General features: G+C 36.4%; 1 protein-coding gene across 12 annotated transcripts in view; it reads left to right on the forward strand.

The window, feature by feature from the left end:
- LOC129771264 (protein phosphatase 1 regulatory subunit 12A-like) overlaps positions 1-23544 on the forward strand; it is a 173892-nt gene that overhangs the window by 76787 nt on the left and 73561 nt on the right. The gene's annotated exons all lie outside the window — the stretch shown is intronic.

Below are 23544 nucleotides of genomic sequence, written 5' to 3' on the forward strand. Positions count from 1 at the left end.
TCAACGCATACCATGAGTCTCGAGGTTTTGGCAGGCCTACTCCCACTAAAAGATCGCTTCAATTTATTATCTCTTCGGTTCTTCGTCCGGTGTAAGGTTATGAACCCATTGGTGATCGGAAATTTTGAGCAGCTGATCGAGCTAAATTTTCACTCCGGATTCATGAGTTCATATCATGAATTCATCTCCATGCAGGTTGATCCTTCTTCGTATTTTCCCAACCGTGTTTGTTTCCCTGACTACATCAATTCCTCTGTGCATTTTGATCTGTCCATGAAGCAAGATATCCATGGATATTCAGATTACCAACGATGGAGGATCGCTCCAACGATCTTCGATGAAAAGTATGGGGGTATCAATTGTGATAATATGTACTTTACTGATGGGTCCACTATAAACGAGTCCACAGGATTTGGAGTGTTCAACGAATTTTTTAGCACCTCACACAGTCTTCAGAATCCTTGCTCAGTGTATATTGCTGAATTGGCAGCAATTCATTAGGCGCTGGACAGCGTCGCCTCACGACCTGTTGAACACTATTACATTGTAACGGATAGTCTTAGCTCTGTCGAAGCTATCCGTTCAATGAGGCCGGAAAAGCACTCGCCATACTTCCTTGAGAGAATACGAGAAATTTTGAGTGCTTTATCCAGACGCTGTTATGTCATTACCTTTGTCTGGGTCCCTTCACATTGCTCAATTCCGGGTAATGAGAGGGCTGACTCATTAGCAAAGGTAGGTGCGATTGAGGGCGACATTTATCAGCGTCAAATCGCCTTCAATGAATTTTATTCTTTAGTCCGTAAAAATACCATCGCTAATTGGCAACGCAAATGGAATGAAGATGAATTGGGCCGGTGGTTTCACTCAATTTCCCCTAAGGTTAGTCTCAAACCGTGGTTCAAAAGTCTGGACTCTAGTCGGGACTTTATTCGCACCTTCTCCCGACTCATGTCCAATCACTGTTCGTTAGATGCGCTACTCTTTCGTTTCAATATTGCCAGTAGCAATCTCTGTGTTTGTGGCCAAGGTTACCACGACATCGAGCACGTTGTTTGGTCGTGCGAGGTGTATCTTGTTGCCAGATCGAATTTAGAAAACTCCCTTCGGACCCGAGGTAGACAGCCTAATGTACCAGTGAGAGATGTGTTGGCTCGGTTAGACCTCGATTACATGTCCCTAATATATGTTTTCCTTAAAACTATCGATCTTCGTGTGTGATTGTCCGTACACCCTTATCCTCTCCTTTTTTTTTTCCTTCGCGAGCGACTGTTCCACTTCTGACTAACTATAGAATAAGCTGAAATGTATATACATAATAGATATAATAATAGATTTAAGAATTGAGTATGATGAGCGTGAGTGTGAATGCGAGTGTGAACATTGTACAATATCCTTATATCCCCTCCTTTTCCAAAAGAAACTATGTCACCCTTCTAATCTTGAGTCGACCGCGAGTAATCGGTTTCCTACTTTATTAACCCTAGATTTAAGGAAACATGTTGATATATACTAATAAAAGTATAGCTTAGAGTTCGGCTCCTTTAAACCTATGTAACTGAGCCTGTAAAAATAAATGACTTAAATAAAAAAAAACGCAAGTTTGTGTGTAGACAAATCTGTTTTATTGAGATGGAAAAAAACTCATTGATTTAGGGGAAGTGGGGGCATAGTGGTCAATTCCCTTTTCTCGAAGAATATTATAGCTCCACTCTTTGTTCTTCCAGATAGCAAACGGATTTTACAATAAAAAATCAAAATAGTACAGATTTCATCATTACAAAAAAAGGTGAAAAATCGAACTTTTTTTTCCTTGGAGGTAAAGTAGTCACCTAGTAGGGGCAAAGTGGTCACTCGCACATATCAAGCTGAATAGGATAGATTTATGCGTTTCTTCGTCCAAATTTGTTCAACTCATATTTGATATAGTAGGTACATGTATGAAATAAGCTTGGCCTATTTACCTAGAGTCTCAATTTAAATTTTTTCATGCATACAAAAACGTAGTAAGAAACAAATAACGTTCCGCATAATGAGGATTGGTTTAGTTGGTGTAGCATATTTATCCAGGGTCAAAGCCACATAAGGATTTTCTTCAAGAGCAGAATGTGATGCGGTATATCAGCTTTAGTAAACAGAACATTGTAAGTCGTTATTCACCTATGACCACTTTGCCCCCAAACATCAAAGTAATTTCTATGCTAAATTATCGCTGAGATTAAACAAAATATCTGTTCACCTCTCCTAGAATATGTGAACAGTCGTCCAAACTGATGATTTGTCCAATATTTCAGATTGAATAAACTAAATTTCACGAGAAATTCCTTAGATACCATGCGCACAGAACTACGGCCGAATGGCTATCGAGAGAGCAATTTCTGTTTTTATTTGTATTTTGACCTGCGATAGCTCTACTGAAGTACAGGGTGACTCGAAAGTCATTAAATTCTTCAAACATAAGGTGACTATCAATAGTCAATAGTTATACTACCAAACAAGCAGGTGACCACTTTGCCCCCCATGACCAATTTGCCCCCACTATCCCTACTACAAAACATTATACTCATTCACTAACTTTGTATCTGCATTAACTGTGATTTCCTTCCGAAACAATTTTACTTTTAGGGTACGGAATTCGTTCTTAAGATTGTGTAAATTTCCGTCGTAGAACCACGGAAACGCTCCTAATGAAACGCTGGAAGACAGAACAGTGCAACAACATAAGTACGCATGAAGCACAAATCTGTTCTTTACAGATACTTTTTTTTTTGTTTTCTTTTATATCAAGAGATGCATTTCTAGTTATATCATGTAAGCAAACACTGAGCAAAAAAAAGTAAGAAATTTCCCACGCGGAATAAATCTGTACCAATCTATACAGTAAAACCTGTTTTTGTGAGGTTTTTTTTGAGTGAATTTTTTTTGTGCGGTTTTCTGTTCTTGTGCGGTATATGAAAAGAAGCATATTTGACGAAGTTATCGTCTATTTAGTTTTTTTTTCGATGGTTTATATGCATTTCAGTGCGAAAAAAGCGTGTTTGCGTCTCAATTATCCACTTCTGAAATCGTTCCCTTCCTCCCATCAAATGATCTAAGTTTTTCTAAATGTTTGCATGACATGATTTCTAACAGCAACACGTTTCGAAATGCAACTAAAAGCACAAAACAGCCATGCGCAACCGAAAAGGCAAACTGTCCCGTCGCAAAGCAGGGAAACAAAAGGAAATTGAACGGTGAACGGCGTGGATTTGAGTTATTTTCTTGGGGGAAACTTTTTTTTATACGGTCCCTATCTACCGCACAAAAAAGTATTTTTCAAAATTTGTACCGAACACGATTTTTTAAAGCTACTGGTGAAGTTTTGCACGATTTTTTATGCGTTTTTTATGCGATCCCTATCCCCGCACAAAAAAGGTTTGCCTGTACCTTATGACGAAAATCGGTAACCTGTACCAAAAATGACAAAAAATCTGTACCTTTTCAGATAAATCTGTAAGTGTGGCAACACTGGTTGTAGCCCCAGTTATTTCAACCAACTTTGTAGAATAAATTTTTTTTCTATCTCTTGAAATAGCTTTTATATTTCAAATTCAACTTATAAACTGTCTTCAGAAGACTTTTAAGAGTTTACTAAGATGAACATTTTGCGATGCAAAACTTGTTAATATCTCAACTCTACTCATAGTTATCGATATTTTTCATTTGTTTGTCGTTCTTTCTGGGGCAAAATGTTTATTGGTGGCATTTGAAACGGCATACTTGACTCTGCATAATGTGAGATTTTCAAAACTATGTTATTTTCTGTATTTTAGGAAACTAAATTTGAAATCATGAGTTTCTGGGTAAAAAAAAGCATCAATTGCTTTGAGTAGTATTAGGATATAGACAAGTACAGGCAAACCTGTTTTTGAGCGGGGAATAGGGATCGCACAAAAAATCGTTTAATAAAAACCCACACAAAAACAGGTTTTACTGTACGCAAAATCGCAAAATGTTCGTCTTGAAAAGCTATGAAGAATTTGAAATATAAAAGTTACAGAAATAATACGTTTTTTTCATGGTCACCCCAATACAACATTGATAGAAAACATCAAAAACAGCTTTGTGGATGATCTTTAGTTTCTACACAAAAAACTGCCTTCGACAAAGTTATTACATATTATGGAGTACCCCCGTCGGTTTCGTGCCAATCCAGAACATCCTTTCAATAGTGGCATGAAGATACGGGCTGAAGATCGTAGCTGCGTGTTGGTTCAACAGAGGAAGCAAACGCTTCTGTAGACACTCCTTGAAGTAGATCTGCCCGTTTACAGTCCCGGTAGTCACGAACGGCGCACTCCGTTTGCCACATGAGCAGATCGCTTGCCAAATCCATATTTCCTCCGGAACATCAAACTTTTTGACCACATCCCTGACCGAAGCATTGGGATTCCACTTCGATTCGGACTCCGATCACTAATAGAACATCCATTCTGACCGCATTTTTCGTTTCATTCGATGCTTAGAGTTTCGTAGTAACGATTAATCACCCGGGTTGTTCTCCGATGTCCCGATGAGAGAGTTGAGGATTTTCCAGATGTTGCTTTTCTGGTGACGCCATTTTTCCAATTTTCGAAAAACTGAGTGACAAAAATACAATGTAAACAATACACTCTAAACTATTTCTACCCAAAATAATATCCAATGGGAAATTTTCTACAGCGTTTTTTTTTCATGTTGTAATTTGATGTGGGACACCCTTTATGCATAAAAACATCGTTTTATGAAGAAGGGAGTGAACGCAGCACCTTCACAAAATATACATCTCATTGTTATTAGACATTCGCTAACAAGGTGTTCTGTTAAACTTAATTTTTTTATTTTTTGAGAATCAGTGTAGAACGGCATCACGGTTTTTTTTCCTCTTACTTTCATAATTGAAATTCTACATCAAAATTTTCTTCGGAAGACTTTTAGAACTTATCAACATTTTGCGATGCAGAACTTTTTAATATCTTAATCCTACTCAAAGTTATTGATTGTTTTTCACCAAAAAACTCCTGATTTAATTTTAATTTACTCAAATATAGTTTTGTGTGCTCCCGTGGCCGAGTGGTTAGCGTCATAACTAACATGCCGGGTGTTCGGGTTCGATTCCCGTTCTGGTCGGGAGAATTTTTCGTCAAAGAAATTTCCTCCGACTTGCACTGTGATCACGCGTATTCTAGAGCTTGTCATTCAGAATGCATTCAAGGCGTGTTATTTGGCATAGAAATCTCAACTAAGTACTAATAAAAAATGACGCAAGTAATACTACGCTGAGACGGCGAAGTTCCTCTAGGAACGTTAGTGCCATTGAAGAAGAAGAAGAAGAAATATAGTTTTGAAAATCTCACATTATGGACACCCAAACTAGCGTTGGCAAAAAATGCTTTTCCGAGTACTGAAGGGTGAATTGAACAACCCTTGAAGCACCTTTTTAGAGCTTTAAAATATTTGTATGTATGGGAGTAGACATCTCTTTCTTTCAGACTGAGCGTTTGTACCCAAAAAAGTCCAAACGATGTCTACGGGGATCGAACCAAGGCCTACTGAAAAGTAAAGCTGTTTTACATGACCATGCTATCCACATAGCCACTGGTGCTATTGTATAAATATGTGATAATATTACACATCGTTATAAAATGAAGTTGGAAAGTGTTTTCTAAGAATAAAAAGGAGAGCATAAATGTGAATCTATATCCTTCTCGGTCTGGGCCAAAGTATGCGAAAAGTTTTAATACGTGCTTATTTGCGATGTGTCTCTTGTTTCATTCCCTCATATTGCTCTTATATTGCTATGGCATATATATTATACAAATGCTATACGTGTGTGGGAGAGTAGCACATTTTCTGTTATTTTTGAGCTCATTTCATATGATAAATCGGGATACAAAAAAAAAAAACAAATCAATTAATTTTGGGTGTAGAGTCGAATATGCTTTTTCAAATGCCGCAAATAAACATTTTTTTATATTTGCCACGGGAATGACGACAAACAAATGGAGAGGGCATATTTTTGGGGGAAGAAATATCAATGACTTTGAGTATGATTGATATATTGACATGTTCTGCATCCCTGAATATCTGCCTTATTAAGCTCTAAAATCTTCCTAATACAGTTTGCAATCTCGAATATAAAAGTTAGAGCAGAAGAAAAACATTTTTTTCTTTGTGACCCTAATGTACTTGCGCTAATGTAACAAAAACGCTAAATCGGTTGTATTGAGAGATAGAAAAACAAATTCGTTTTACAAAGTTAATTAGAATAACTAGAGCTACGACCTTGTCGAGCTATGTTCACCTCTATCTATAAAGATGAGAAAGTTAGTTTTCTTATTTTATCTAAAGTTTTGGTCACCCTATTTTTGACAACATGAGAATGTGCGCTCTATCATATGTAATTACTTTCTCGAAGACAGATTTTGTCTAGAGAATACCTGTCGGCCAATTTCCACTTAAATGCATATCTTCTTCTTCTTCAATGGCACTAACGTTCCTAAGAGGAACTTCGCCGTCTCAACGTAGTATTACTTGCGTCATTTTTATTAGTACTTAGTTGTGATTTCTATGCCAAATAACACGCCTTGAATGCATTCTGAGTGGCAAGCTCTAGAATACGCGTGATCACAGTGCAAGTCGGAGGAAATTTCTTTGACGAAAAATTCCCCCGACCAGAACGGGAATCGAACCCGAACACCCGGCATGTTAGTTATGACGCTAACCACTCGGCCACGGGAGCACTGTGCACACTTAAATGCATATTCAATACACTAAATTCAGATCTCTACCGTCAACAAATCGACCTTTTGAAGCTAGCGATTTACCAGAAACGTCCAGAATTGGCCAATAGAAAATGTGTTGTGTTCAATCAAGACAACGCAAGGCCACACTACTCCGGGAGCTTGATTGGGATGTTTCATTGCATCCACCATATTGTCCGAACCTGGCACCAAGCGATTACCACCTTTTTCTCGCATAGCAAAACTTCTATCTGAATCTATTGCTAGAATTTTTCGCCAATAAGGATCAAGACTTTTATGGGAGAGGCATTCTGAAGCAACCATTAGAATTTTACAACGAAACGATGTATATTTGACCCAAATAGGACAATCCGAAATATGCTAAAAATTTTTTTGAATTTCACGCAATAATAATGGATTACTTTTGCTCCAAGCTAATATTTTTCATTAGCATGTACAAAATTTTAATTTGCGAGCCTATTTGGAATCCCAACTTTACAAGTGTAGGCTTTTCTCTGCCGCACAACATGAGCTTAATTTAATTCTGTTCATTTTTTGAAGAACACAGGTCATGGTACGAAACTAGGGTAAAATATACTGATGTGCGTATGTGTGTGAGTTTATGAGAGTGGTCATGAAGAACACCGGTTAGCACCGTCCCTCGTCAAAACAAAATTCATCCAAATCCATTGTTGTTCCGTTGAATGAAATGAAGCGACCCATACTTTGTTCAATAATGCTGCGACTGTTTTTTTCATTATTCCATCAAATTAACGCAAGGGGCTCGGCTTGCTGAAGTCATCATCTCAATGTCCTCTCTAGCGGACAAGCGATGATGGCAAATGACTGTCCTGCTTTTGCGTAAATCCGAGCAACGTTGTCGTATATTGCTGTAATTTATGGGGAAGTGTAATACAATGTTTTGTCGGTTGTGGCAGGGTTCATGATATTGAATTAGGTTTCGTATTTACATAAAATCTCCTGGGAGATCTGCTTCGTATTGCTTTGAGCTAGATCTTAGATAGCGATTTGCGTGCTAGTGGATTTCATGACACCAATATGTAAATGTCGTTACCATTTTAATAAATGAAGAAATATGAGTGCCTCATCTAAATATAAATTGAATTTACCCACTTTCGTAGTTTTGTGAGCAGACAAGGCGCGCACTCTCCAGGATGCGTGTATGAACTGTTAGTTTTCTATTTGCAAAACTAAACTAAAAAGAGTGTGTTGATTGGATTACTTTTCTGCGGATTAACTAGTCATCAATTAGTCAGTTATTTAACATTAATAAATCAATTTTGATTCGTAGGAAATAACATTCGACTCTGTCCGGGCACTCTCTGATTTTTTAAACTTTCTATATAGCGATGGTTTCCCAAATTATTTTTTTTATTTAAAATTTTTAATATTACTTAATCAATTAAGAAATTAGGGTACTTTTTTATGAATCCCAACATAGTCCCTTTTTTTCGTTTTCCTACGCCATTCTTTGAGATAAAATTACAAAAAGAATACTCAAAGTGCATCTTATTATGGTGCACCGCAACAATTTGTTAAAAATATCGATCCGAAAAAAATTTTTTTGTTCTATCAAAATTTTGAGAAACTTTTCAATTTGAGACCTAGAACTGCCGTAATTTTTATTCAGACGTATTCATAGTATTGGAAAAAACTATGAGAACTACAAAATTTTTGGTCAGAGAAGGAAACTCAAGGAAATTGCTTGAATTTTCATTAAAAAATATAACAAGATGTCTCTTTTCTTTGAAGAAAGTAAAACTAATCTTAATATTATTTAAAGTCAAGATAGCGATATAGTGTATTTGACAAACTTTGCATCATATGAAAATATGGACTTTTGCCAAATACGTCAATTTTCTATATCTTATAGTTTTTAAAATAATTTTGCATTTTTGCATTTTCGTGTTTAAATTCTCGGGATTGACACGTCTTGATAGGTTTTTGAAAAAAAAAGTTTACAGAACATGCAATCGTAAGAATTTGCATACAAAAATGACTACTACATAAGTAGTAATTTTTCAAAAAAAAAAAAACATGAAAAAGTTGATGTTCGAGAAACGTTTTTGCTGTAGAAGTGCCCTTCATCTGATTTCTGGATAATTTGTTGGTTGTTGTATGGTTTATGCATACCCAGAATTAAAAACAAATGAGTTTTTAAAAAAATGAAAATGAATGTTTAAAAAAAATTAAGCGTAATTTTTCTTTAATTCATTTTCATTTTCTTTCAAATTAAATTTTAAGATATTTTTGAATGTTTCGCTTACAGAAAAAAGTAAGTAAATGCTACTCAGTTTTTTCAGAAAACTAACTAAAGTATCTTTCAAAAATCGGTCCAGAAATCGGACGAATTCTCAAACATGAGGATATTCTTCAAAACTGGTAAAAATGTAAACAAAATCGATAATGTATAAATATAGCCTGGTTTAAGGAAAATTGGAGCTTATTTTTTAAATTTTCGATTCATCCAACTTCATGGAATTGCTGCACGAATGTATTTTATATTTTTTTAGATACATTTACAGCAACTACGTCGAAGAGATTATTTTATTCTGGATATATCCTTATTAGAAAAGATTATGAAATTTAATTAATATAAATATGAAAAATAGCGTTTTGTGTGGCCAACGCTATGAAAAAAGGGAAGAATCTGGATGTGAAATAGGTCAAAAATTAAATTTCTAAAAATAACGAAATGAAACAAATTTTCTAATGTTTTTTTTTCTTTTTTCTCTTTTGATTGCAGGTAAGCACATTCGGTGTTGACCAGTCAAGTGATATCTAGACTGAATTGTTTGGACAAAAAGGTACAATTTATAACAAAACTATAGAAGGATGATGCTAAAGACTCGACCAAATTGTTGACTTAGGACTACGAAATCAATTCTTTCAATTCGCTTATTTATGACTTCGAATGTTATGCAAAAAACGGAACTTGAGAATTAACGCAGTTAATCAATGTTAGCCACCTGAAAATCACAGGTTCATGAATGGGGCATGAACCAAATTGGTCCGTTGATGCATTTATTTTCCAGCAGAAAAACGATTTACGTCGACCCAAATACAAACATACACGCACGCATACAAAACATTAGAACTAACTCGTAGCCTTTGGAAAGGCAGTTTGAAAAAATAAAAATCAAAAATTGGAAAAAAAAAACTTTGTAATCGCCTGACTGGTCTTCGATTTTTTACAACAAATAAAATATATTTCAAAGAAATTCATGGAATTGGAATTGGAATTGTAAACTGCGCTACAAATGGCTATTTCCGGATGAAAATTTTAAAAAGAGATATTTTCATGGGTTTCATGGGAAAAATCAATAACCTGATTTTTTAAACGGTTTTATTTAGCTTGCCCTGTAATTTAAATGTTTATATGTTTGTATTTGCCCCCTTGGCCGAGTGGTGATATTACATAGCGTCAACATGCCGGGTGTTCGGGTTCGATTCCCGTTCTGGTCGGGGGAATTTTTCGTCAAAGAAATTTCCTCCGACTTGCACTGTGATCACGCGTATTCTAGAGCTTGCCACTCAGAATGCATTCAAGGCGTGTTATTTGGCATAGAAATCTCAACTAAGTACTAATAAAAATGACGCAAGTAATACTACGTTGAGACGGCGAAGTTCCTTTAGGAACGTTAGTGCCATTGAAGAAGAAGAAGAAGAAGATGTTTGTGTTTTTGTATTTTGTAGGTTTGTAACATGTTTGTCTGTAGCGCTTTACCACATTAATAGGAATTTGAACCCCTTCCTGCTGACCGATTGATCTGAAATTTGGAACACACCTTTATCTCTGCAGTCAATATAAAACTGCGTATTTCATGATTTTAAAAATCCAAGAGGCGGCCACTATAAAATGGCGTTTATATATTTCCTCAAAACCCCATCAATATGGGTATCAAATGAGAGGGCTTCACTAGTAGAACACAGTTATTCATGAGGAATGCAAATCCAAAATGGCAGATTACATATTTTCTCAAAACCCCATCAATATGGGTAACAAATGAAAGGGTTCCTAGTAGAACACAGTTATACATAAGAAATGCAAATCCAAAATAGCTGTGGCGGCAAACAAAATGGCGATTTATATTTTTTTTCTGAAACCCAATCAATATGAGTATCAAATGGAAGGGCTTAACTAGTAGAACACAGTTATGCATGAGGAATGAAAATCCAAAATGACCCCAAAACAAAATGGCGGATTACATGTTTTCTCAAAATCCCATCAATATGGATATCAAATGAAATGGATTGACTAGTAGAACACAGTTATTTATAAAAAATGCAAATCCAAGATGGCTGCCACCACAAAATGCGGATTACATATTTTCTCAAAACAAACCCCATCAAAACGGGTATCAAGTAAAGGGGCTTGACCAGCAGATCACATTTATTTAAGAAAATTCAAATCCAAGATGGCCGTTGTAAAAAATAGCCAATTACTTTTTTACACGATTTCATTCAACTTGATCTGTTTGTATGTCTGTAGGGTTGTCCCAAATTAATAAGAATTTGACCCCGTTTCTTTTGATTTATTGATCTGAAATTTGGAACAAACCTTTATCTCTGCTGCCATTATCTTTAAAAATCCAATTTGGCCACCGGTAAAGAAAAGGCTGAATGGCTTGAATTGAAGAACACAATATGAACACATCATGAACAACATTAAATAAAAAAGGTGTATATATTTTTTTGTAATCTCCTCAATATCGGTATCGAATGAAATGATTTGACTAATAGAACACAGTACAAAGAAAATTAAATAAAGTTATACAAAATGAAATGAAATTGATAGCTAGTATATTGAGGTATCATTTAGTGCAAGAACGTTACCATATGGTTGCTTTCCAAAGCCATGAAAAACAATCAAAGTTTCAGTTCGATTTTTCGAACACTTGGCACGATACGGGTTGATTTATTAAAAAATATATTAATGACCAATGGAAAGTATGTATTGTACATTCCTGAATTTTTGATTTGTTAAGGAGCAATTGCAAAACATGCCAAACCGACCGACCGCTACCCGAACCTTCTCCATTTTTTTAAAACTTTGTACATAAGGTGGCAGCTACCCAAAATAACAATGTTCATTATAATATTAGCAATTTGAATTGCGACTGATTTTTCATAAGAGCATATTCAAAATCATTGATCTTTTTCCACAAAAATCATAACTCGGAATCCAGCCGTCTGGCTGAAATATTATCTTCGCCAAAGTTTTCAAAGATTTCTATTTAAATTTGCAATTCAATGAAGTTTGATACCAATGGTGCGGTATCAGATTCACGAAATTGTGATTTTTTTTAAATTGATGAAATTCCAATACTTCTAAAAATCGTAACCATTCAAAACTAAGATAAAAAATAAAAGGAACTAATATGAACAAAAAACAAGTATTAAAAAATGTTTAACCAGTGCCTTTCATTTATTGGTAAGAGATTGTCAATCGATCCTGGGGTTCAATAGTAACGAATTTTCCATACAGCCACTACAAAAAAGGCAATTTTGCAGAACACCCTAATTCAGGAATGCAATGGTTGATCGAGTTAAACTAATAATTTGAATATTTTCCAGGTTCGGCTCTTTGCAACGAAGACCCAATATAATCCGTCTCAACACTGCGATTTTCTTGGGGATTCAACGAGCGGTTCGTCATATGTTTCCTTCAACACTAGACTACGTACAGACACAAACCGTTTATCAGGCTAATTTCTTTATTGCTCAACCATATTTTTGTTATATTGCTCATAACCTCACGATCCTGCATTGGTGTGTGAGTAGAATGAAAGGGGTAAGGAAAACGCAGAAAAAATATACGCCAACGCTTTCTTTTATATTTACTGAATGACACCGAGCACACACGAGTGCATCGTAGCTTGATGGTCCGCTGACTGGCGCTAACCCAACCAACCGTTCGATCGTTTTATTTTCGGCAAGCAGGGAGGCACCTGTGTGCACCCCATTTCACGAGCTCGGCGATTTCTCATAACAAATTTCCATGTTTTATACATGGAAAATGTGTGCCAAATATTATCATGCTCGAGGGAAGAGCGGTTTTATGAATTAAAGATGGATCCAGAGGGGGTTCCTTTATCATGAGAGGTAGCTCATATTATCAACGATTTTGTTGTTCGTTGAAGTTTAGTGTTCGCGCTTGGCAGAGCGCGTCGAAAGTGAAATTGGATGAATATCGGTAAAATCACCGCGGTCATTAATGAGGGGGTTTTGTTTATGTTCGCCTTCGGTATCTCATATGCGATGGCGATAACGGAATAGAGAAACGTAAGAAACGTTTTTGTTTTCGAAGAGGTTTGTGGTTTGAAGAAAGGCATGTTATTACGTTTCTGCATTTTTTGTAGAATTTTTCTAGAACAATGAATCTATTGTGAAAAAAAATCTCATTAGTAAGAAATAGAAAAAAGGACTACGATTGAGATGTGCTTTGAGCACAAATTGATGATTGGACATCATTCTGATAAAAAAAAACCCGATTATTGTACATCCATCTTTCAAGATAAACGGCCAATTTTAAATGGGATTTATGCTAACGATATACTTTTTGGAACCAAAATCAGTATCCTCTCTCAAATCAAATTTCTGAAAATGAAAATAAAATTTAGGCCGTCGTTTTTTAACTAAATTGTTAGTTCATTAATGCCGAAATGTTAATTGAAATATTATTCTTTATAATTAACCAATTATAGAGGATTTTCAAGACTTTTATTCCTAACCAGAGCTGCACTTTTTCATCAATGTCACTGACAACGATAGTCACTTCCTACTGACATAAATCTTGGTCAACTGATGACTGACAGAGTACGATGCAACACTATGCCTGTTACTGAGCTTCGTCAATATGCTTTGACCGATCAAGTAGGCGGTAAAATTGTTAGTAACGAATTGAAGATTGTCGCAGATTGCATTTTATCTTCATCGAGCAAAGTTTCGATTTTCGTTCCAGTTGCTGTGTCTTGTGTTTATTGGAGTGAACACTATGTCGAACACGTGATAACGTGAGCAATAGCAAATCATTTAGGCAACAGAATATATACACTGAAGTCGCTTTTTACGCGGTTTTTTCATACGCGGTTTTATTTTACGCGGATTTCTGAATTTACGCGGATTTAGAAATTTACGCGGATTTCTAAATTTACGTGGTTTTTTTACGTAGCACGTATCAACCGCCAACAAATTCAATGTGCTTATTTGTGTAACTTTTCACGAAATAACTTGGTATTGTATCACTGATTAGTAGCTGAGAAATAAAAGAAGATACAGATATCATGATAACAGCATACAAAATAAAATAAGTTAATCAATTGTTATAGCATGGGTTGCATTTTTAATTAATAATTCACTGTTTGTTAGATTTTTATTTTGAAATTTACCCGGTTTATTTTCATGCGGATTTTGGAATTTACGCGGTTTTTGTTTACGCGGCACGTATCCCCCGCGTAAAAAGCGACTCCAGTGTATTTGACCAAAGCTTGAACAATCTATAAATGCGGAAATAATGAAGAAATTCATCTCTTCATTGAAATTTCGCTATCTTGCACGCTATTTACTAATACTAACGCGAGGAACTTTATAGCATACTTGATAAATGTCTAAGTTCGTTGGTTTGAGTTCACGATGGGTAGACAATAAACCGTCCATTGATGGGTTAACTACTTTTTTGCATCAGAAATCAAGTTTTCGTTCCTTTTTATGTGGACGTAAAATAAAATTGCGTACGCGGGTATAAAAATAGTGTCAGGGGGAAATGGAATTGTGGATTGAAGTCAGAAGAGATAAATTTCTTCATTATTTCCGCGTTTAGAGAGTTCCAAATCCAAATTCACGTATTTGAAAGTTTGTTTAGACTCTTACATCCTTTGTTCCCCTCGAGTTTTAGCATTTTATATGAGAACCGGAACTCGGGGCTCTCAAATTTTTTTTTATGCCAAATGTCTTAAAATTGCATGAAACGTCGAGATCTAGTGTCATCTCGAAAAAAATTTTTATCAAAAATCGACACTCTGGGACTTTTTTTCGGAGGACGAGACGAAACGTATGGTTTTGGGTACCAATAAAAATAGTTATCGTTTTGATTTGTCAAAATTAGCTCATTGGTGACCATTTGAAGGGTTTTTGGCCACATTAGGATAACCAAAATGGTCTCCGGATGTTATGGAAAGGCATGATCACACCTTTAGGTGAATTAAATAAGGTTTTTGTATCCTCAAACCATTGAATTATCATTCAAATGACCGTGGGAATAATTGATTTTTTTATACATTTTTGTAAACATGACACTTCTAGAAAACATAGATGACACCCTGAAAAACATAGATAGATCAATTTCACCCCAATCATTTTGAATTTGCCGGTAAAAAATTTCCAAATTAACGCTTCAGGGTTTTTTTTAACATAACTTTCCAGAACATTTTGTGGCCTTAGCACCAATACTGATTTTAAAAATAATTGGGTTATATTTATAACAAAAAATTCGGAAATATTTGTCCCCGGTTTACGGTACTTTTTCAATCAAGTGCAACTAAGTGAAATCATTATTAAGTTTGTAGTAGTTAATCTTTTTAAGCGTAAAGTTTTAATTAGATAAATTTTTACCTGTTATGTAATTTAAAATTTAGCTGGTACTAGCTGACCCGGCAAACTTCGACCAGCCAAAAATTTGTTTTTTGTTATCAATACCTTCAAACATTCACGTTTTCTTACTATAAGCAAGTTCATGGGTCCAATCGCAGAACTGTTCATTGATTGATCTTCTATTCGTCCCCGTTGAATTTACTTTCTACTATAAAATTCCTAGTATTTCTAACAAAACTCATCATTATAATATCAGATTATTTTCAGACACAATTCTCGTTCAAAATTATTTAACCACTTGCAAATAACATGTTTCTCCGTTACATGGAATAAATGTTGTATACAGAATATATGATAGAATAAAGACAGCCTTAAATCGGACAATTCCTGCCTCGAGTTCAGGTCTTATCAACATTTAATAAACATTTAAGATATGGAGAGTCTAACAACCATAGGAACATTTATTGCACCCTAAAACCTCAATATGCCTAATTTTGTTCCATTTGCTTGAATAATTCTCGAGTTATGCAGAAATTTGTGTTTCATTTGTATGGCAGATCCCCCTTAGAGAGGGGGAGGGGTCTCAAACTATTACGAAAACCTTCCCCCCGGGCCCATACCAATTTTCATGTCGGTTCAGTAGCTTCCGAGTCCATAAGAATCAGACAGACGGACAGACTGACAGACAGACAGACAGACAGACAGACAGGCAGACAGACAGACAGACAGACAGGCAGGCAGACAGACAGACAGATCCATTTATATATATATATAGATATGAATTTCTTATTCCACATGTCCTTTGTACGTCATTTTCTGTTCATACATACACCATTCATGCATAGATCTCGGGTCAACAACATCTCGAGATATTCAGCGCAAAAAAAACAACAAATATTCGCTGCAGCAGCAGCAGCGGCCGCAGATCGCAAAGTGTCGCAGCGCTGTCTGGGATGAAAATGGTGGTCGGTCCACCACTATTGCGGCCACTTCTAACTAATGATGCAAAAAGGACGGGCGGGCGGACGCGAGTGGGTGGCTTTGTAACCGATTCAAATGCATTCAAAGTGTCGTCGGATCAGAGAGCTCGAACACTATCCGTCGCTATGCGCTTCGAATGAATGGGATAGACGACAAGCTGCGAATAGGAGAGGGGTGTGGGTGTTCAGATAATATATGACAACGTTAAGACGATTATCGGAAATTGACATTGACCGCTGTGGGTGATAACGACTCATGTAAACTGTTTTTTTTTCTCTACGTGTAATTTGCAGCAGCACCCCATAGCGGCACAATCGAGAATTTATTTGACAACTCGATCCATTTATGTGTTTTAGCTAGTTGGGGCTTCCGAATTGTTTGGTTAATGCTTTCAACCAGATCGAAACCATTCGAAGTAAAACCGATATTGGAAACGCTGACTATCGATCTACCGATCGGGTATGAGGGTGGAACCATGAAATAACTTGATTTGTAGGAACGATTTTCATTCAGCGAAGGCAGTAATCGTAAATCAGTGGTTTACTTTCCAGGCACATGCTCTGCTGGTGTAAGAAATGCTAGCTCTATTATGAAAATTGTCCATTCGCTTCAGTTGCACCACGCTGCGGGCTGGCTAAAGCCAGCAATAACCGATGCGATTTCGATGACTGCAGCCTCCCTTTCTGGATACGTTTCTATCACAATCTAAGAGTTATGAGATACCATATCGAGTGGGATTCTAATTTGCAGAAATGATAATATCGCTTGAGATTATTTTCGTTACATAACATTGATGGAAAGGCCCTTTCTAACAGTGTTGTGTTACGAAAATAATCGCTCACAATGTTATAACATCACCGAATTAGAATCCCACAAAAAATTGGTATACGATCTATTTTCAAATCTCCGGATTTCCAGCTCTATTGAATTATGGTCAGCGATGTGTCGAGAGTGGTCACATCATTTTTCAAAAATAGGAAATATTCGCCGCCAAGGGTGGCGGTGGTTTACAGCTAAAAATAAACTCCGCTACAAGTGGAATGGATGGTGGTGTGCTTCCTCTTGACTATTGGGGCCAGAATGCGAGTTCGGAATCTTTCAGCACACATGCGTGATTCTACTTAATAACACACAAATTGCACAATCAGCAGCCTTTTATTACCATTGCACCATTGAAGAATGAGTTTTTGTATGTTTTGCTCTCGGTGCGCATTACGAGAGTCGTTTGGAAAATCAGTGCAAAGTCAGAGAGGTGGCACTACTGGGGCGTATCGATTTGTATTAAGTGAGTAGCATCTCATGAATAACACATCAATTTTCAACCAGATAGGTATATTTTTTAAATCGAGGAAATCGATGATTTTTTTTTCATCACGGCAACGCACAAACTCAAGTATCGGCAGTTGTGGTCGCAAAATCATTGAAAATACGGTACCAGCTCATTTGACATCCCCCTATTCTCCAGACTTGGCTCCTTCGGACTACTCAATTTGAACAAATGGCTGACGAAAAAAAGTCTTATTCAAACGAGGAGGTGAATGCAGATTTTTTTTAGTTATTCACAGTCTGGCCTTGCCAGACAATTAGGGGTTCTACTGTGTATAAAAAAAACCTTTTTTTATTGTAGTGTTCGCCGAGATATGAAAATTTTCAATATTTAAACCATTTTTTGAGTAAGAATGGCCTTCAAACGATGAATTTAAAATGTTATTTTTCCTAAATAGTTGAATAATTTTATTGCTCCTTTATCTTCATCATTGTCAACATCATAATTTAATTAGATATTGATGTTACGATGTGTTGAAAGAGAGGTAATTGATTTTAAATGTTTTTTTTTTATAAAAAAAATAGACATTCGTTAAATTAAACATATGATAATGAAAATTGTTGTTTTGGGTAACTGCCATCTTCTGTACAATATTAAAAAAAAAGAGAGGGTCGCGTCAAAATTGGATGTTTTTCAGCTGCTTCGGCGTGGAACTGCTTTATGGATATAAAATTTCACGCGCAATCTGCCAAAGAATTTCTTCGTATGCTCAACTTTTTTTTTGTATTGATGACGTATTCTTGACTAGAAATTTGGGAAAAAAAAACTTTTTTTCTTTATGTTTTTGATGTTTAGACATTCAAGAAAATGCCCTCTGGAGGATTTTTCAAACTTTTCATTATTGACTGAGTTTTTCAATCACGCAGTATTCAATCTTCTTTTTGAGTTTTTCAATCGCGCTTTTCTGCTTTTTCATAGCTGGCGTACTCGATATCTCAAAATCTACGGATTTTTTTACATTTAATATGTTTCCATCCTTATACAATCTATGAACAAAATATATTTATTAAATATTATATAAAATGGAATCCTCATTGAAAAAGTACTAAAACCATAATTTTTTCAAACGGTCGTCATTTTTTGACATGCCAGATGTTCATATCAAAGGGGCATCTTAATTAATTAAGAATCTTCAAAGTTGTAAATTCGTTCGCCTTTTCTCCATATGACGCGCTTCCTAGTATCCATATGACCAATTTATGTTCGGACTATTTTTCGAAGAACATATTCTAATTCAGTTATATTTTCATCAAACAATCATAACTAAAAAAAAATATTTGTCTCATCCAATTTTGGTCGAAAACAATGGTTGAAAATTAATGGTCTATACAGAAAAAAAAGATAACTTTTTTCAACTTAAAGAACGGTGACTCGAATTTTCTTATTACAATGTACAGAAAAAGTATAGGAATTGAGATTTTAAGTTTTAAGATTTCGAAACTCTGTATTTACATTTTTTAAACTCTTTTATATCCCTATACAGTAATTCCATGGAAAGAAGATCTACCAAAGAATTTTTTTTTTCCCCAAAATATATTTTTTATTAAGGCACATTTGGCGTTAGCCTGACGGGGCCGGGAGTCCAATATTTTGACAAATTTTGTCTTACAACTATGTTAGTAATATGTAACCGATTACTCGCGGTTGGCTCGAGGTTAGTATTACAAGTGTTCTCATAATTGGTATGTTGCAGTCTTCGATGCTCTATACGTGTGCCCGACACGGGCTACTTCCTATTGGGATGCAGCTGACCATTAATCAGCAACGCTCCCTAGTCTGTACCCCATATCTAGCGTGGTGCGTCTTTCTCGACTCGAGGAATCCAGGATAGAATGGTCACTAGCCGGCGCAATCATCAGTTCGTGTAGAGTTGTCATGAGCGGTACAACCTTTGGCTCTTGTTGAATGATCAGTGGACTGCACAACCTTTGGCCCGTGCATCTGTAAAGAGTGTGTGTATGTATTGCCGCGACTAAGTAAAAGTTTATCGATCGCTAGGAGGGATATGAAACGGGGACACAACGAAGGAAACATCATTAAACGTTGACATCGGCGTTTCTGAGAAACAGGTATAGATGAAGCAGAAGATCAGGATCCCGGCTACCTAAGATATCCCGGACGGGGATATCCGATTGTCTGCCTTTTGCTCTCAGTGCTCTAGAGAGCTGAGAGTGAGCAGCATGGAACCGGATACACGACCAGACAACATGCTCGATGTCGTGGTAGCCATCGCCACAATCACAAAGATTGTTTGCTGCGAGCCCAATGCGATAGAGATGCGCGTTTAGGTTGTAGTGATTGGACATAAGCCGAGATATTACGCGAATGAAATCACGACCTACATTCAATCCCTTAAACCATGCACTCGTCGAGACCTTAGGGATAATCGTATGTAACCAACGACCGAACTCATCTTCACTCCACATGCGCTGCCAACTAACGAGTGTGTGGATATGATAATGTTTTGTTCAAACCCCGTATATTCATTCCTTAGGACACACCACCTTAATTTTGGGAGCTTTCGAAATTCGGCATTTTACTTAGCCGAATGTATCAATTTTAGAAAACGCGTTATGTAGGAGGACACGATCACTTTGTTGATGTAGGACCACGCAATATTTTCGTTTAGTTCGCTTGTTAATCACATCGGATATTATTGAGGAATACTTCTAAATTTTAGAAATAACTCTTTGATGGAATGTTCTGGCCGCCCTGAATTTTTTTCTGTACAATCTTTTGAAGATGATTGATGTTTTCATCTTGCCCACACGAGAGCAATACACATGTAAATCATACTACATAGGCAAATGTTTTTTGGGCAAAGCTGTATTTATTCCTCAACATAGTTTCCTTCGAGGGCAATACACTTGGTATAGCAAGTTACCAACATTTCGATTTCCTTTGTGTAATACGAAACGTCTAAGTCTTCGAAATATGCCTCAGTGCCACTCTGCAGACTGCTTATTGGACACAAGAGTGTGGTAATGGATCCACTTTCACCCATTGTCACAAAACGTCGAAAGAAGTCCACTCGATTACGCTTCAACAACGTTAAACCGGCTGTTGAATCATCAACACGCCGCTGTTTTTGGTCAACAGCCAGCAAACGCGGCACCCATCGTGCGGATAGCTTTTTCATGTCCAAAATGTATCCCACACGTTCTTTTGAAATGCCTACGGTCTCAGCTAACTCGCGTAAATTCACTTTACTAGCCTCTTTTGTTGCGGTGCTTGTAAGACCCGTTTTGAATTCACTAATCCACCGATAAACTGTTGTTCTCGAAAGAGCAGAGTTGAATAACATTTCGTCAACTACTGCATTGATTGTTCAGGAGTTTCTCCTATCAAAAAACGATGTTTGATCAAAACACGATATTCCTTTTTTTCATTTTCTCTACGAATGCTCGGGTAATGACACTTAAACAAGTGTAGTTTGTGTAAACGCGGCCATTTTCAAGAAAACAATATTTTGTTAATATTACTGGCGTTGAAAAGAGTTGCATTGCTTCATTATTCTCGAGATTAGCGTAGATGTCATCCTTGGTGGACAGAGACAGAGAGCGACTGTTACGCGAAACCAAATCACACATAAATTTCGGGAACATTAATTTTCATGATGAGCCAGATTTTTATGAAAACGCCAGCAACATAATGACAGTTCAATGCATTGATTGCAATGTAAGAGATAAGTGGGATAATTGGTCGCGACGACAGCTCGAAGGGCAACGAAGAGGATGCAAAACAAGCAGAACAAACGATATTCGCTGCTTTGAGTATAGAAAGAGATTGAACCATTTTTGTCGGCTTGTTTGTTTGACCGCCTTACATCTATGATTTCGAGTCATCTTGCCCAAAGAAACCCTATATGTTTATATCATTGTTAAAATGCCGAGGCTTTTTTTTTACATAAAATACCAATTTTCAGGAACATTATTATTTTGACACTTCAAAAACTGCCAAAGGTTGTAGAAGTGTGCGACAAAACAATACAACCAATTCATTATTTTGACTAACTTTGTAACAAAAATCGCTATCTTACTGAAGTTTTCACGACTTAAATTGGAGGAAGACAATCTTACCCCCTAGCGAATGAATGCCGCCATACTCGCAACATTGCAAATATTCTAAAAAAAAACGAATGCCGCCATACATGCGGCATTCCGTTATATTTCAGGAATTCTGTTAGGTTACGCCTTTTTTCTGCATGTAATGTGATCTGGAGCATTCCTTTCCGAGAACCTTTTCTCGCTTTGGAAATAAAGCATTTAATTTCTTAACAATCCGTCGACCAACTCGTCATCGTCATCGTTCTAGAAAAATACGTTCGTTCGTTAAAGGTTAACTGGGTTAGTTCAGAAATAGTCAAGAAATGGCGCAACATTTTATGCTTTATGCTCTGCTTTTAGGCCACAATACACAACAGAAGCTTGTTGCATGCATGAAGGAAACATGAAGTAACATGATCTGAGCATGTTTCTGTTATTATTCTTTTTTTTATAAAGGAGATATTGGATAACTACCTTCATGCTGAGATCATGGTGAACATGATGTCATTTAATGCGGAATGGGAATAGTCAACTGTAAACTGTAACTGACCATGGAATTGATGTTATGCCATGACCAGCCCAATCGCCCTATCTAAATTGAAAAAACTCGTTGGAAATAAAAGAAGCCATTCGAAATTTTTATTACACAGTCTCAGTCTAGCAAGCGAGTAGCCAAGAGTCTTTCTTAATGCTGTCATACACAGCGGCTTTACTTGATACGAAATGCGAGATCAGCTCGGAGTGCAATTTTGTTCGCAACTTCACAACCAAGGCCCGATATATAATTAACCGCGATTGATCGGATTGAACCAAAAACGATCGGAATATCAGAAAAGACAACACAATGTGATGTGGTCTTACACCAAGTAAGACCGGCCAGGGAAACGGTTGAGTTAATTAACGTGGTAGTACACTATGGAAACTTGAAAAAAATCAAAAAAATATTTCTGGCTTAAAATATTCTCTGGGATGTCAACTATACTGTAGTTTTTGTCCCAGGTTTGTCCGATGCTCCGTTCCAAAGTTACAAGTGGACCTAAGTCTTTTCGTAAGGAGCACACTTTTCGTAAGGAGCACTCAGAATTTCTTGATTCTTATCACAAAATATTAGGCCCGTATTTTTTCTTATTTTTTCGTTAGGGTGACCATTTCGGTTTTAGGGTGGTCCGAAAAATCAGCTTTTTCCACTTTTCTAAAAATTCATAGTTTTTCAACTATTGGACCAATTTAGGTGATCGACAAATCAAATTAAAACCAATTACCTGGTCTTTTTGGAAAAATGCAATACTTGCAAAAAAATCGGATTTTTTTCTCGTGATCATTGATTGTACTTGTTTTTTTTATAGTTTACATAGCTTCGGGACCAAGAGCGCCATATTGTTATATTTTTTTATATTTTTTATATATTTTTTTTTTTTGACAGCTAGTGTTAATTGAAATCGCCTACCGCACGTGACTTGTTCACCAGACTTGACTTCTTCTGGTTACCATTCGAATTGATCGCTGGCATACCCATTCGCCGAGCAGCTTTTTAGTTATTAAAAAATTGTGCGAAAATGGTTCGATGACTGGGTTGGCTTAAAAAACTAAGAATTGTTTTGACAAAACATGCATAATTTGCCTGAAGGATGAGCGGCTTCCAATGGCCATTACTTTGAACAAAATATTTTGAACCCATCGAGAATACGTACACTATAAAAACGTGTAATTCTAATGAAAAAATAACTGGTTTCATATGTAAAAATGTGTAAAAATGAAATGATCGACTTTTGTCAAATTTCTAATATAGTCTACTGCCATTACACATTGTACGAAC

Source organism: Toxorhynchites rutilus, chromosome 2, assembly GCF_029784135.1.
Source record: "Toxorhynchites rutilus septentrionalis strain SRP chromosome 2, ASM2978413v1, whole genome shotgun sequence".
NCBI lineage: Eukaryota > Metazoa > Arthropoda > Insecta > Diptera > Culicidae > Toxorhynchites > Toxorhynchites rutilus.